Source organism: Stomoxys calcitrans, chromosome 5 (assembly GCF_963082655.1).
Source record: "Stomoxys calcitrans chromosome 5, idStoCalc2.1, whole genome shotgun sequence".
NCBI classification, from domain to species: domain Eukaryota; kingdom Metazoa; phylum Arthropoda; class Insecta; order Diptera; family Muscidae; genus Stomoxys; species Stomoxys calcitrans.
The window spans coordinates 6,238,903-6,256,354 of record NC_081556.1 but is presented as its reverse complement, the minus strand read 5'-3'; positions in this window follow the sequence as shown (position 1 = coordinate 6,256,354).

Genomic DNA, 17,452 nt, shown 5'->3' with positions numbered 1-17,452 from the left:
TTAGGGTGTTGTGCCCTTAGAAAGCAGATTTATTTCTCAATTTCGGTGAAGCTTAGCAAAATTAGTCGTGCTGGGCCACTCGACCAACATGTCGAAAATGGTCTATGTCAGAATATATTTGGATATAGTTGGCATATATACAAATCTCCTCGTTGAGGTCCTTGGTCGCATTAAAGATGCATTTATTACTTGAAATTTGGCACAGCGAGAGGCACTGGACCCCTCGACATCCGTTGTATGGTTTAGATAAGACTATATTTGGTCTTGGCCTCATAAAAGATGCTTTTATCTCCCGATTTCGACACCCTACCGAGTTTGATTTAGATCGGACTATGTTTGGATATAACTGTCATATTTACCGATCTATAGATTTATGGTCTTGGACCCATAAAAGAAGTATTGATAATCAGATTTCGCTGAAATTTAGCATCATTTTAGGCCCTTCGACATCCATACTGAGTGGTTAATACTTATGTTATACTTGTACTTGTGTTATACTTTCTCCAAAAAGATATTCAAATACATTTTTTATATGTTCTATCGCTTTAAGGAAACAAATTTAAAATATTTAAAAAATGCATTCCAGTTTTTCGTTTGTTTAAGCTTTATAGGAAAATTGCTATGCACAAAGCATCAGCTGAAAAAACTTGTAAAAATAGCATTTTAACAAAGTACACATCGCTTTTTGCTTTTGTTATTCAAATGCCAAACAACGAAACTAGCTACCAAAGCAAAATTTATACAACACCAGACCCATGCCATGCATATGAATGGCCAACTAGTCAAGAGGGTTATGATAACGACGATTATGGCTATCACCATGAGAAAAAATCTTACGATACTAGCAACTGCCACTTTAAGCCCTTTGCCATGCCAGATAAATTAAAAAAAAAGACAAAAATTTTTTATATCCAGCTTAGACTTTAAACTAGAAAGACCTTTAACATGAAGACATTAAATTTTGTTGATAAGGCAAAAATATATGAAATATAAATTTACAATATGACAAAATCTTAAAGCAAACGCAAAATTTTGCCAGCATATATTTACCAACCCGATCATGTGCACCTACTTATGGAGGCATCTATTGCCTAAAATCCAAACATGCATTTCATTTAACCCCCCACTTTCAATGTTTATAGCTACTCATAGAAACTCGCTTAGAAGTTGTGTATGCATGCATGCTTGCATACATGCAGCGAAAAGTTTCGTATTAGCAAAACTAAGACCCTCCACGCACAGCACATGCTGCCTTGGCTTTACCAGGTTTAGGTGAACTTGGATGCTGTGTTTGTTTAATTTCTGGTTTCATCGCTATAGCTGGCTCAAATAACACAATCATGCCAATGAAACCAGCCAAGGATGCTGTTGCAACATAATCGCTGTGACACAGCCCTGGCACATGACATCATCAGAAGGTGCATGCACACAACAAAGAACCAATGTCGACACAACATACTTCCATACATTTTATTGATTTTTTTAAAGTTGCGGTGAATAATTTAACACATGTTAAGTTAAACTGCAGCATGTAACGTATTAAGTTAATGAGTTAGAAAATGTCAAAAAAAAAATGTTTTCGCTTATATGGTAGGGTTGTTGTAATGTGGGTATTCATGAAGTTTCAGAGAATTAATTAATAGAATGTTCTTATGCAATAAGTCTCATAACTCGTAGGTAGCATGATATGGTAATCTAAACACAAATAAAACTAGCTGAGCCTGGCCCGCTTTGCTGCGCCCTATAATGCTATGTGGGAGAAGAGTACTCTTAAATTGGAAATCTCTGCCTAATTTTGGTTGAAAATGTGTTACAATTTTCCTGAGGATTTTTCCACTCTCAAATACCTCTTATTTAAACGCCAAGTAAATAAAAATCCTCTTTGGGGTGTGGTGGATCCCCAGAGGCTTGATCTTAAAAGTGAAAGTCAATTTCTCCACTCTACTCCCAAAGTCCTTTCATTTAAGATCCACACTGCCATGGTCCGAATTGAGGGGTTTTTTGGGGGTGGGGTGGCCTATGATATCAGATTCGTTTTCTGCTCTCAAAATCCATTTGACGGGTTTTTGAGGTGGGCGGCCCTCCTAGGCACCCCATCCCAGATTTTGATAGCCAACTTTTTGTTTTTGGATTATTGTAAGTGTGCAAACAAGATTTCGCTTAAATCGCCCTACCCATCCATCCCAGATTTTGATACGAAATTTTTCTTTTTGGATTATTGTAAGTGTGCAAACAAAATTTCGCTTAAATCGCCCTACCCCTCTCCGAGTTTAGGTTTTTTGAAAATTATGGTAAGGGGAGGGTGCGAAAGTTAAAAACTAATACCGCAAACAACCGCAACGAGATTCCTTCATATTATATTTTTTTTTGTATACAAAGGACCAATAGGTTGTCACAACAAAGATAAATGCTGTCTGATCAATTTTGACCACTCTGCCCTCTTTAGGTTCATCTTGGCTTCTCCACATAAGCGTCATCTACCGGTTGTTGTATCAACTAAATCCAACTGGAAACAGCCAGTAGATGGCGCTAATTTAAAACTTAGTGCTACTCGCTTGGAGTGGCTTAACGCCTATAACATTGGTAGTTGTCTATGAGTTCTGTCTAAACCGTCATGCTGTACGGACGTACTGTGATTGTCGGTAATATATCGGAATTTTTTGCGAGTTTTCGGAGAGAGAGACTCTTTTGTGATTATAAAAAAAACTTCAAGCGTATAAAGAAGTTAAAAAGTAGCCTTAATAAGAATTTACTTCTTTACTTTCTTGGGACATGAGTAAGAGCGATGCTCTTTTCTCAAAATCTTTAAGTGCGGAATCATGTTCAGTGATCAGCCAAAGAAAACGAAAAAGTGACGATAAAATGGAAAACAACAACAAACAATTAAGAAGCAATTACTACACATTGCTCGATATTGACGATGATTTTCAGTGTGATACAACAGCACTATCCAATTTTGAGAAACATGTGCAAAATAATAACAACAACACAGGCCCATCAACAAGCAACCCATCTTCGCTGCATTACAACAATGCAACAACAAACCCATCTGAAAACATAGAGCCCCATGCATCTATGCCCAACAACAAATCAAATGTTAATACGCAAAGCGCATCAAATGAGCAAAACAAAAAAGAAAAAATTCCGCCCATTAATATATTTAATTTGGAAACCAATGAAATAATTGAATTTGTAAAGAATGGACTAAAAATTGCAGACTTTAAAATTAAACATTATCCTAGAAATAAAAAAAATACATTATTTTTGAATTGTATAAAGAGTTTTGTACGAGTTACGACATATCTAAAAAAAACCAAAACAAAATATTACACATACACCCCAAAATGTGCCAAAAACAAAACGTTCATATTAAAAGGTCTAGAGCAAAACATAAAAATAGAAACAATTCTTGAAGAACTACGTGAATACGAAACTGAAACACTGAAATTTGTAAAAGTCAGTCCTTTTCAAACTAGTAAAACTAAAAGGGAAGGCAAAACACTGCCCATGTTCTTAGTTCAAATTAAACCTGAAGGCAACATAAGAGAACTGCGATCAATCACAGGAATCTTGCACAGAGTTATAAAGTGGGAACCACTAAAAAAAGATGAAATACCTCAATGCCGTAGATGCCAAGGATTTTTCCACAGTGCATCGAATTGTTTTTTGGAACCAAAATGCGTTAAATGCAACCAATCACACGAAATAGGAAAATGCAATACACAACTAGTGGATACAACTGAAAGGGAAAAGCTCTTTTGTGTGCTTTGTAAAAAGTACGGTCACCCCGCTTCGTATAGAGGCTGTGAAGAATATAAAAAATTGAAACAGAAATTAATGGAAAGAAAAACCAATCAAAATACGAATAGAAACCATAACTATATTAGCGTAAATAAAAATATAAGTTATGCAAATGCCCTTAGAATTAATGGACAGGAACCTTATGTAAACCAAAATATTGGGAATGATTTCTTTCAAAACCTTCAATTTTCCATACAGAATATCGCAAACCAAATAGCTAATTTACAAAAACAATTACAAAATCAAGCAGCAAGAATAGATGCTTTGTACTCAGCTCTTGAAATTAATAACTAATGGCTGTAAATACTTCCGATAAATTTATAATTATACAAATAAATGTTAACTCATTAATAAGACTTAATAGAAGGTATGATCTCCAACTTTTTTTGAAAAAATACAAACCTGATATTATATTACTCAATGAAACAAAACTTGGAAATAAACATAAACTATCATTTGATGGTTATAATTTCATAAGAAAAGATAGAAATTCTGGTTCTAGAGGAGGCGGTACAGGAATATTAATAAGAAACAATATACATTTTAAGGAATATGCAACGCCGAGGTTTCGCACCCTAGAAACATGTGTGATAAAAATCCCAATGTCGGGCAATAGGCAGATATTTATAATATCAGCATATTATCCCGCGGGGAATAATAATTTAGATTTCAAGAATGATCTCAAGAGACTATATGAGTATCTTAAATTGGATTACATAGATAATTATTATATACTTGGGGGCGATCTGAACTCCAAACACAGCTCGTGGGGCAACACGATTGGTAATGATAAGGGAGTATCTCTGTTCGACTGGTTATATGAAAACGAGATTCAATATCGGTGTAAACTATACGCCTCGAGCTCACCCTCCTTCCCTCGCAGTGGTTCTTTTTTGGACATATTTATTGTAGATTCGAGACTGATCATTCATGAGACAGGAAATAGTGTTAACTGTTTGGAGACGCTAGATTATGATAGTGACCATAATGCGGTGAAGATGGTAGTTTCTAGGAATACGCAGGCGGAACCACTTGATTTTTTGCAGTCTAGTGTGACACGAACACTAGATTTTAAAAGGACTGATTGGAAGAAATTTGAGAAACTGATTATGCAAGCTCTGAACAATGATAGCTTTATCCCAGCCAATAGAAATTTATCAAATGACGAAATAATTTTCCATGTTGAAAGATTAAACAATATAATAACCAATGCAATTGATAAAAGTGTCCCATCTTTTAAGGAAAAAGACCGTTTGAAAGAATTATTAAACCCAGTTATAAAAACTCTTCAGAAAGAGAAAAGCAGGATTTTAACGGTTATTAAGAAACACAACAGATTTCAGAATGTACTTAATCCCACTGTTCTATGTTCTATGAAAAATAGACTTAAGATGGTTAGAAAACTCCTACAAGACAATTTCGTTATTTCAATGAATAAAAAGTTGGAGCAAAAGTTCAACAAAATTAATTCGTCCAACCCATCCACTATGTTTTCCGAAGCCAAAAAAATACTTAGAAATCGTAAAGCCGACAACATTAATATTTTGAAAATTCCTCCTGAAGACATGTGTCTCTTACATCGAGCTGAAATTGATCATCGGACACTACGAATTGAGAACGGATCTGATAAATATGTATTAGAGGACGAAGGACATATATTGAACTTCATAGGAGCTTATTTAGAAAGTATTTATTCCTCAAAAAGTACTGATGTGACGAATTTGGTGCATAGGGAAGTTATAGAAGTCTTCAACTCATTTTTGGAAGACAAAGTGAGATACGAAGAGGGCTTAAATACGATAACGAACTTCAATGATATGAACTTGGCCAATGATCCAGTTGCCTCTAATTTGGATTATTTTACTTCTCGAGAGGAAATTTTGTACATCTTCTCCAAATTAAAAGGAAAATTATCGTATGGAATTGACAAGATACCCAATATTATACTTAAGAAAGTCCCTATGCTATTGATATTTGAGTATTTGACACTATTTAACAATATGATTAACAATGCTTTCTTCCCAAAGCACTGGAAAATAGCAAAGATGGTTGTCATTCCTAAGAAAGATAGGGACATTACTCATCCCAAGAACCTAAGGGCCATAAGTTTGCTGCCTAATATTAGCAAAATATTTGAGATTTGTTCTAATAATATTATAAGCCAACAGTGTCTGAAACTAAACTTAGTGTGTGAGAAGCAATTTGGTTTCAAACATACGCACTCTACGATTCATGCAGTTAATTTATTAGTATCGAACATACAGTGGAATTGGAATAAACTTTCGTGTACAGGGGCATGTTTAATCGACTTTGAAAAGGCATTTGACAATATTTGGATACCAGCTCTAATTTATAAGATGCTCAGTTACAAACTTCCTTTTCATCTCGTTGTTTTAGTCTACAACATGATAAATGAAAAGGAATATATTATAGGAAAGGGAGCGAATTGTAGCTCGAACGTTTTTAAGATGATAAATGGCTTACAGCAGGGAACAGTTAATGCCCCAATCTTATTCAATTTATATATACACGATTTATTAGATAGGACACAGAATATTATTGCGTTTGCTGATGATATAATCATATATGAGTTTGGTTATAATATGGCTGATATAAAAAACAAGCTACAAGCTGCTTTTAATGTTGTTGAGCAGTACAGTATAGACTGGAATATGAAGATAAACTTGCACAAATGTGAGGCTATCCTGTTTCGTCCTCCAGTTGGCAAATGCAACTGGAATATAAGGAGAAATTGGAAAGATTTCCGAATTCGATCCAGGGAGGCTAACGTAGATATACCAGTAAAGGATGAAGTTAAATACTTAGGAATATATTTGGATAGATTTCTATATTTTAACTCACACATTAATAAACAGATCTTAAAGGCTAGAAATGCGTTTTTTGCTTACAAATCTATATTTTTTTCTAAGAAGATTGTTAAGGAAATCAAAATTATGATATACACATCGGTTGTGCGATCGATTTTATGCTATGGTGCGCCAATTTGGTTTAACATATCACCCTCTTATATGGAAAAAATCAGAAAACTCGAAAGAAAATGCCTACGTTCCTGCACCTCTCTTTATAGAACACCTAGTAGTAATTACCAAAAATTTGTATCCAATAGAGTATTATATGAAGCTGTAAACATAAATAGAATAGACAATTTTATAATTAAAACAATTAGAAATCATATAATGAAATCTACTGAAAATGTTACAAACAATTTGATTATGGCCTCTTACTACGCTGATGATTTATATATTAACAAATGCTTGGAAACGGGGTTCGTTCCACCTGAAGCTTTTCTTTATCTAGATAAATTACGTTGTATTCAAGACAATTTTGGTATTCCTACATTTTACCATATATATAGAAGAGCCAATATAAAATCTTTCGACATAAATAACCCTGGCGTTGATACTAGATTTGATACCACAATAACTCAAAGAGATAAGATTGACAGTTTAGGCATACAAAGATATTGGTGGCATAGGCCATAATCATCTTGTTTTATACTCCTTGACACTTTTTTAACCTAAATATAAAAATATACATGAGTGATGTTTTTTGTTCAAATTTTTTCATTGCGATACATTATATATAAGCTTATTTTAGGCTTAATTTATTATAACGAACTATGTAATAAAAACTATCTATTATATTAGAATTACTAGAGCATTCCTATGGGAACAGTGTAAGGAATTACTATACTATATAATATATCTATTTGTTTATTAATAGAACTATGTATTAATTAACTGAAATAATAAACATTTAAAAAAAAAAAAAAAAAAAAAAAAAAATGGTAGTTGTCTATGAATGACTACCTATTAAAAAGTCATCATTTAGTCTTTTTTTTTCAATTAAATCCAATTACCATATAAAAAGATTTCCTGTCTATATATTTGGTGCGGTGACGATAGTTCTTACTATTAAACCATGTAAAACTTTTACACAAAAAAGTGTCGCCCAGGTGTCGTTTGGTCTTGTCTATCGATGTGCTTAAAATGGTTGCAATCTTAACGTTAAGGTTTGAAACTCCTCCTATCACGCTGAACGTCATAATTTTGAGGGTAGGGCGGCCAACGTTTATTTGTGTTCCCAAAAACGCAAATGCAAATTTGCCCATGAACATTCCATTAAGGAACTGGGACAAACTTCTCATATATCAATGAGTGCTGTCCGATTCAATTTTAAGTTTAATGATAAGGGACCTCCTTTTTATAGCCGAGTCCGAATGCACGCCACAGAGGGACACCTCTTTGGGCAGCAGTTTTACATGGCAAAGTACCTCACAAATGTCGCCACATTAGAAGGGAATAACCACCGCTGAAAATTGGTCGTGATTGGTGTATACACCTGTTTGGTGGAGGGCGTCTATATGAGGGTTATGCATCACACCTCATCCGCCACTTGAGCACTCTACTCAAAAAAATCGGTCTCTTGATTCCCCATTGTTTTAATGGGTCAAATAACCTATTGGAGGCAATTTTAGGAGTTAAAGCACCACCTTCATTCTTGGACACAAAGTTTAATGTTATATTCGAAATCTGCTCCCAAACGTCTTTTATTTGAGTTTCATCAAGCTATGATCGAGTAATATTCCCATTTGGGGGTCTTATCGGGGGTGGGGCGACCATCAATCACTTGGACCTCATTTTTGATTTCATATTCATAGTCTTCTCCCGAATACTTTTCATTCGAGTCATATATGTTACGATATGTACGTCCAATATGTCTGTTTGGTACAGTTTTTGGAGTTGGCGACCCCTTGGATACTTTAACCCAATTTTCCAATATTAACAAATTATAAAGCCTATACCTTCTTCCTGACCATATTCCTATTCTACTCCCGAATACCTTTCATTCGAGTTCCATATTATCATTATCGTCCAATAAACCTATTTTAGGGAGTTTTAGGATAAGGGCGACTCCCCAGTTACTTGGACTCATTTTTTGATATAAAATTCGTACTCTACTTCTGAATACCTTTCATTAGAGTCCCATATTGTAACGATCGGTCCACTTTTATTTTTGGGTCATACTTTTTGGGTAAGGGGAGGGTCCGCCCCCCTTCCGATATCAACAAATTATAAAGTCTATACCTTCTTCCTGACCATATTCCTAATCTACTCCCGAATACCTTTCATTCGAGTCCCATATTGTAATTATCGTCCAATAAACCTATTTTTGGGCGGTTTTGAGATCGGGGCGGCCTTCCTTGGGCTAAAGATTTTTTACTTGATGTTAAGGAATTTTTATCTTAAATATTATTTTAAAGTTTTGCTGCTTTGAAACTATGTCATAAGCAAACTCCTTCAATCAGGGAGAAACTCTTAAATTTTTAAGAACTTTTTGTAAGTAAGATTTGTGCCCCGGCGGCTTAGTTGATAGCGTGCTCGGATTGCCAGTGGGAATTTTTATGTCACATGGGACTTAAAATTGGCTAAGTGGGTCTGTAAAGGACTGCCACTCTAGCCTTACCTAGCTTAACCTAAGATTTGTGCCTTGATGTTCTCGAAATGGGGCCTGACTGAAAGTCCACTGGCTCTACAGGAGCGTGATTTAACCAATACTTACTTACGCATCAGTAGTATTGCTATGGAGAAAAAGTGCAACATAAAGACCATACAACAGGTTTAGAGAACATGCTCCGTAAGTACGATTTGTGCCCTGGCGCCTTAATTGATAGCGTGCTCGGAGTGCCAGTGGGAATTTTTGTGTCACATGGGACTTAAAATTGGCTAAGTGAGTCTGTAAAGGACTACCACTCTAACCTAACCTAGCTTAACCTAAGATTCGTGCCATGATGAAGAAGAAGGCTCAAATATTAAAAAAAAAAATTGCATAATTGAGTAGCTACAATATTTCTTAGTGTTAAAAATATTGACACATTCTATGTTTGGAAATAAAAACCAAATTATAGTTTTCCAAGACTAATACCTAACCTTCTCTTTATTAATAACTTTATTATCATAAATTGCAATAATTCTCTTTTCTTACTTAGCATGTTAACCAAGGCCGCAAATAGTTGTCAAATAAATCCATATTTTTTTCTTGTTTACCTTGGCTAAAATCAAAATATTGAAAAACTGGTTAGAACACTGCATTTAACTGTCGATTACAAGCAACACAACACTTTTGCTTTTCAGATTTTGGCACATACTACAGTTAAGTGTTATGGCCGCAATGCGGTGGATTATTTCAATAATTTGAAATAATGCACCGAATGCAATGCGAATCATTTGAATAGTTTAATTTTTGTGGAAATGAACCCAAAACAACTCTCATTGCCAAATAAAATCACCGAAATGCCACCGATTCAAATAACTTTGTCAATTGGCAAAATGATATTGGCTTTATGCTTCAATAGCTGGGTAATAAACTCAAATTGATAGAAATTTATTCAAACTGAAAAGGACATGAAGCATAAAATGCATATGGTCATGTTATAAATAAGATTTTGCAATTAATTTCAATCGTACATAGGATATCAAAATTTTAAAGGATAGTCAAAATTTCCTACAAGAAAATTTTATTTAAGAAAATTTTATAGCATGCTGAAAATTTCCTCAAAAAAATTAACGCATGTTATAAATTTTCTTTAAAAAAATATTATCGCAGGTTCAAAATTTTCTATAAGAAAATTTTATGGCAGGCTCAAAATTTTTTATAAGAAAATTTTATGGCAGACTCAAAATTTCTTATATGAAAATATTATCGCAGGCACAAAATTTTCTGTAAGAAAATGTATCTCAGGCTCAAAATTAAATTAGCATTAAATTCAGTGCATCAGATGGTGTCGTCCTCAGTGCGGCTCTGATGCACAAACAACCCATCCGGTTAGGTATTGAGCAGTAAGTGGACTTTTGAAGCACCGTCCACCAGACCACAAAACCATATAGCATTATAGGTCTGACAACTGCAGTAAATTCCCAATATATAACGCGCGGTCTAAGCCCCAACTTTTGTCAAAGGCTCTCTTGCACGTGTTTAGGGCAAGAGTTGCCTTTCTTTCCCTTTTCAAAATGTTTGATTTGAGGTCAAATGTCCTATCCAGCAAAACACCCAGGTATTTTCTTCTAATTTTGGGGTTTGCAAACACATTCTCTCCATCCAGCCATCCAGATTGTCCAAGCATAGAAGAAATTGTACATAAGTTGTACATAAAATAGAAGAATCCTTCGATGCCAAAACGAACACACTGGCGGTTTGCATTGACATCGAGGAGCTTTTAATAGTGTGCGGACTGACACTCTGATCCAATCCTTAGACCAGTACCGGGTGGACCCGTTCCTTAGAGACTGGATAAACCATATGCTAAGGAACAGGTGGATAAATTGTGTGTCCCACAGCATAAATATAAGGGAAAAAGTGGCACAGGGAACGCCATAGGGGGGCATTTTATCGCCACTGGTATGGGTGACCACCATAAATGACCTATTACGGATGCTGACTGAGCAGGGATTTGAACCCGTCTGCTATGCAGACGATGTTATAATCCTTGTAAGAGGTAAGGAATCCGAACGAGCTATGCATATGCCATATGACTAGGCTAGACCCAGAGGTCTCAATGTTAACACAGAGAAGAATGAAATATGCCTGTTCACGAGGAAGACGGAGGTGGGCCAATTTAATGCACCACGTTTTCCCAATAAGACGATTTCGATATCTGACAAGGTCAATTACTTAGCTGTGATCTTGGACAGGAAACTGAATTGGAAGTGTAACATTCAGGAGCGTACTGAGAAGGCACACAGATCTTGGGCACTATGTAGACGGGCCGTAAGTTCGAAATGGGGCCTGAATCCGAGGATAGTCCACTGGCTCTACAGGAGCGTGATTAGACCAATACTTACTTACGCCTCAGCAGTTTGGTGGACTGCTATGGAGTAAATAGAAAACCTGGAAGGAAGGGAAGAGGTTTCCGATGCCAATGGCACTGCTGCCATCGGCACAGTCTTGGATTGACGGAACCCTAGAATTTCCATCTGGAAGATAATGTTACACGGATGGATCAAAGCTAGAGGACAGAGTGGGCCTGGGGGTTTACATTGAGAATCCAGGGACTGTGATCTGTTTTAGACTGCCTGACCATAATACAGTCCTGCAGGCGGAGATCCGGGCGATCACGGAGTGCGTGAAGTGGTGTGGTGCTAGGCGCTAGGACGTCGAATGTGTACATCTTTACCGACAGTAAAATTGCCATAAGGCCAATAACAACCAGGACGGTAAGGTCACGAACAGTCTTGCAGTGTAAGAAGGGGATTAACGCCTTCTCTGAGGATGGCAAAATTTTCATAGTTTGGGTGCCGGAGCATAACGGAGTAAGGGGGAATAAAAAGCCAGACAATTTGGCGGTGAAGGTCAGAGGACTGCCGTCATTAAACTTGGTTCTCCCGAAGCCTTTCAGGTCGATGCATTCCGAGTTTAGGGCATGGAAGACGAAAGCGAATGCAACCCTGTGGAACAGCGAAACGGTCGGTAGGAAGGCGAAAATCCTATGGGGGGATCCAGATCGTGAGAAGACCAGTCTAGGAAGGAAGTAAGAAGAAGGTCAGTATAGCTTTTGGTATCATTACGGGACACATAGGACTACTAGTTCACTTATGTAAAAACGCTGCAGCAAGTGATAGCATGTATAGGGCATGCGGGGAAGATGATGAGACGTTAGAGCATTTCCCTTGTCATTGCCCAGCTTTCGCTGCTAACAAATACCGGCACTTAAGGTGGGGACACCATACCAGTCATAAACCAACTTAGGGGCGTGGCATGGAAAACAATTAAGGATTTTCTAAGTAGCACGGAATTCCTATTGGTTGCCTAAAAAGTAATTGCGAATTTTTCATATAGTCGGCGTTGACAAATTTTTTCACAGCTTGTGACTCTGTCAGTCAGTTATCAGCTGTTACTTTTAGCTTGCTTTAGAAAAAAGTGTAAAAAAAGTATATTTGATTAAAGTTCATTCTAAGTTTTATTAAAAATGCGTTTATTTTCTTTTAAAAAATCCGCAATTACTTTTTGGGCAACCCAATAACTTAGATTTTTTTTCGAAGTTACTTTTTTTAGTATTTAGAGTGCACAACATGCCGATTACTGGCTTAGATGAATGTCCATAGTGGCATGGGGCGAATTAACATCCGAATCTTCTTTTCAACCTAAAATAACCTCTCTTCCTCTACGCCTCTGCACATTTACATATATTGTTTGATTTTAGCTTTAATTGATAAATTTTATTATTTTCCCACCTGCAATGTAATTGATACCTAACACAAAATTACCTAAACACTAATTGAATAGAGTAGCGGCAAACAGAGTCAATTTATATATAATTAGCTTATAACAGCTGCTACAGAGTCAAACAAACAATAAATTGTATTTAATTTTTAATTATTGGTAGAACTGTTGAGGCTATGAAACTCAAATCAAAACATTTGAGGGGAAAATTACCATGGACGCCAGTTAGAAATTAAAAATTTGTTATTGTTTATAATAAAATTTCGCCGACATAAATATTGACGTATTTAATTCTCATAAAATGTTTCTCATTCCATTAGAGCGCCATAAAGTTGAGACTTAAACAATCATAAACTTTAAATAACTGCCATTTCCCTAAGACATTTTGCAATGGGGGAAAAAGCTTGCTAAGCGTGTATTTCCACATCATTAACTAAATATTATTTCCGGCATATATCCTTTTTTCCATATATAGCTTGCTTATGGTCTGTCTCTCTCATTCTCTGCCTGCAATACCAAAATCACACTTCACATTGTCATAATAATGACAAACAGATTATAATAAACTTAGGACAAACTTTGTTATGTATAACAACATAACATTAATTTATGTGTGTGTTATTACATTTATGAGCCGCCAGTGCCAGACACCAGCCAACCAGCTAACAGCAAGCCACCATGACGTATGAGTGATCTGATTACAAATTAATAACACGTATACGCAACGTGGCAGCAAACTTTCGAAAGTGAAAGAAACTTTCCCTAATACTCCCCTCTTTCTCTTTTTATTTACACCAAAAGGCAAAACTTTCCCACAAACTTCGTTACGAATTTAACAACTCGTATGTCTGTCTGTCTGTCCATATGAAATATGAAAACGATTTGGTGGAACAGCATTTGGTAGAGTGAGGAGTTGGCAATGTTTTATGGAATTTGCTTGCGAAAGCATATTTCATATACAAAAACAAAATAATGTTGTCTGGAACTTCCTTCCCATCATTGTGAAAGTTTTGAGAAATTTTTTAAAAGTAACAACATTTTCAACAATTCTAAAAATCATCAGCAACTCAAAGTCAACAAAGTATAAACTTTGTAATTTTACGGTTGATACGACCCCTGGGCATGGCCGGAAAACTCATTGTTTACACACGCACATAAAGGATACGGGTGAAAAGTGTTGAAAAATTATTGAAAATTAATTGTGACACATGGTGTCGAGAGAAATGCTTAAAGAGAAAGAATGAAATAGAAGGAATTTTGATTTGTAAAAAACAAATAACTACAAATTTATGGCATACAAATATACTTTAAGCTTAAGTATAAACATGTTATATAACCTTGCTTTTAATTCTCTTATTTCTTTTTTATTAATACTTGGCATTTTGTCAGACAAGGTTTTATCTGTTGAGTAATTTATATATTTATATAAGGCTCCTTAAAACTTTATTTAATCTCCATTTAGTTTCACACACAAACACACAGAAAAAGCAATTTATCTTAAAGATATTTAAGCTAAACAAAACTTTTGTGCCAAAACAAGCAAAAAGGCCAAACTAATTTAAGACTCCTAGGAGTATCTGAGCAAAATGGTAAAGAACGAGCAGAGAATGCTTTTAATGCATAAAGAATAAAATTTTTGCAAAATGAAATGTTAGGATAAGAAATGAGACTCCCATATGAGTATTTGAGCAAAGAACGACCAGAGAACAGGGTTGCCAACTTTGTGCTTTTCGCACTAGATTTGGTGGCTTTTAGGACACTTAAAACCCGAATAAAGGCACAAAGTGAATGCCTTTTTGTAATCTTAGTTAGTGTTTTTTACAACTTTTAAATTAGAGTTTTTCTATCAAAATCACAATTGTGCTGTGGCTTTTTACCACGGGGAACATTTTGTTTAAAATAAATGTTGAAAATTTCCCCAAACAATCCTTCGCTCATACCAATGAACAGAGTCTTATTAAAGTTTAAGCTCAATGATCTAACCACTCTTACCGAGATTAAATGGCAGGCCGCTAGTGACACCTCTTCGGTTCGAATTTTAATATGGCTGTATACCGTATAAATTTCGCCAACATTTATAAGGGAATATCCAACGATGAACACTTTTTTATGTTCGAGTCGGGATTTGAATCGAGTAGTGCTGATGTGTCAACAAAAACGATCACAGGGAGGTAGAAGTAGGAACATTCGAGAATGATGTCCCACTATTGTGCATCTATTCGTATCATGGTTGCAATTTTTTGGACTATTTGGCCAAGACCTATTCAAATTCTAATCCACGATCGTAAAAAACTTTTCCAAAAATCAAGGTTAGTGCTTTTTTATACTTTTTAACAAAAGATTTTACTCTTTTTTACCCTTTTTAAAATTTTTGTTACACTTTTTGCTGGTAAGTTGTTGGCATCACTGCCAGAGAATGCATTTAATGCATGAACAAGAAAATTTTGGAAAATTAAATGTTAGAATGAAATGAGACTCCCATAGACAATATAATCTCTTGTGTTATCACAGGAATAAGAAAATAAAGAATAGTGAGAAACTTATTTCAGTGACAGCACACTCCATGTCATATCAGTGTAGCCTGGTGCCCAAAAAAGGTGTTTTAAAACCCTCAACGATTTGGTTAAGACTTCTAATATAGTCGAGGATGGTTTTTGAACTCCGATTCACATTCTTTAGAGACTTAAAAACGGTATTGGCTATCGGAGCAGATATTTAAGTATACTACGTCATGTCTGAATATCCCAGATATAGTTTTCTAGTTGAAAGTCTACACATGTTCTATAACAAAGAATATAGTAATTCAAATCGCCTCTACCAAGTACAGTACTACAGTTCCACTCATCAAATAGAGGTTCAGAAGATATATACACCACATTTGCTTATATAAAATTTGGAAATTTTGCCCATGAAAATTCCATTAAGGAACAGGGGCAAACTTCTCACACATCAATGAGTGCAGACCGATTGAAGTTTAAGCTCCGAGCTGCATGCCGCAGTGCGATAACTCTTTGGAGAGAAGTTTTTACATGGCATCGTTCCTTCTTCGGATGGTCTTGTAAGGATTTGAACCCAGGCGGACATGCTAACCTCTGCGTTACGGTGGCCTCCACATTTGCTTATATATCAATATAAAAATCCATTAAAATTTCAAAATTTCTAATGAATCTTATTTTTCGAACTGAATCAGACCCAGCATTTTTAGAAAACGAATTTCCGTGATAATTATTCTCGTAGTTCTCTTAGCGCAGACCTAATACAAAGTTTTACCTTTAAATGTGTTCGTTACCAAACTCAAAAGCAAGCAACAACACTTTTATTTAACAGTTTTTACATCAAGTATCCATTCTGTCTAGCATCAGTATGAAAAAATGCAGTTGTTTGCCAAACTTTCTTAAATAGGATGCTGTGGAATGTAGTTAAGACGCAAAACTTCTTCCTTGATTTTCAAAATTAACACACACACACACATATATATATACACAATACTCACAAAAGAAGACAATAAGTAAAAAATTGTGTATAAATTGTTGGAAATTGTTTTTAAACTCGATGGAAATAAATAAATAAGACTCGTTGCGTTATGGTCTCGAGAGAAAAGAAAATGAAACAAAATAAAATAATATGAAATAATAAATAAAAAAAATAAATTAAAAATAAATTAAATAAATTAAAAAAAAAAATAAAATTAATAAACTAAAACAAAAAGGAAAGTGGTGGCACCGTCATGTTGAAACCACGTGTCATGCGAGTCAAGCTCTTGCATTTTGGGCAAAAACAAATTGGATATCATCTCATGGTAGCGCTCACCATTCACAGTTATCTTACGATTCGCATCATCTTTAAGGAAGTACGATCCAATGGTGACACCAGCCCATGAACCACACTAAAATGTAACTTTTTCTGGATGCAATGCTTCTGGCTGATCTTCACTTTTGCAATGCTTCTGGCTGATCTTTACTTCAAAATCGACAATTCTGCTTATTTACGTACCCATTGAGCCAAAAAATGGGTATCGTCTCTGAACACAATTTTTCGATAAAAAAAAGTGGATCTATAGCCCATTCACCAAAAATTCTGCGTTGCGGTAGGTAGTTCGGCAATTCTTGCACCAGCTGTATTTTAATTCACACCTAAACCCTTCCGCAAAATCTTCCACAATGTTGAGTAACAGCATCCCAATTGCTGCGAACGGCGACGAATCGTTATTTGATGGTCATCATTAAAACTGGCCAATACAACAGCGTTATTTTTCTTCAGTTCGCACTCTACGTAAGCGTGTTGGTGGTTAAATGCCCAACAATGTAAATTTAGTGCGAAATTTAGTCACAATAACGTGAATAGCAGCTTCAGTGGGTCGATTAAACTGACCATCAAATAAAAAAAAGCGCGCGATGAACTTTCTTAACAG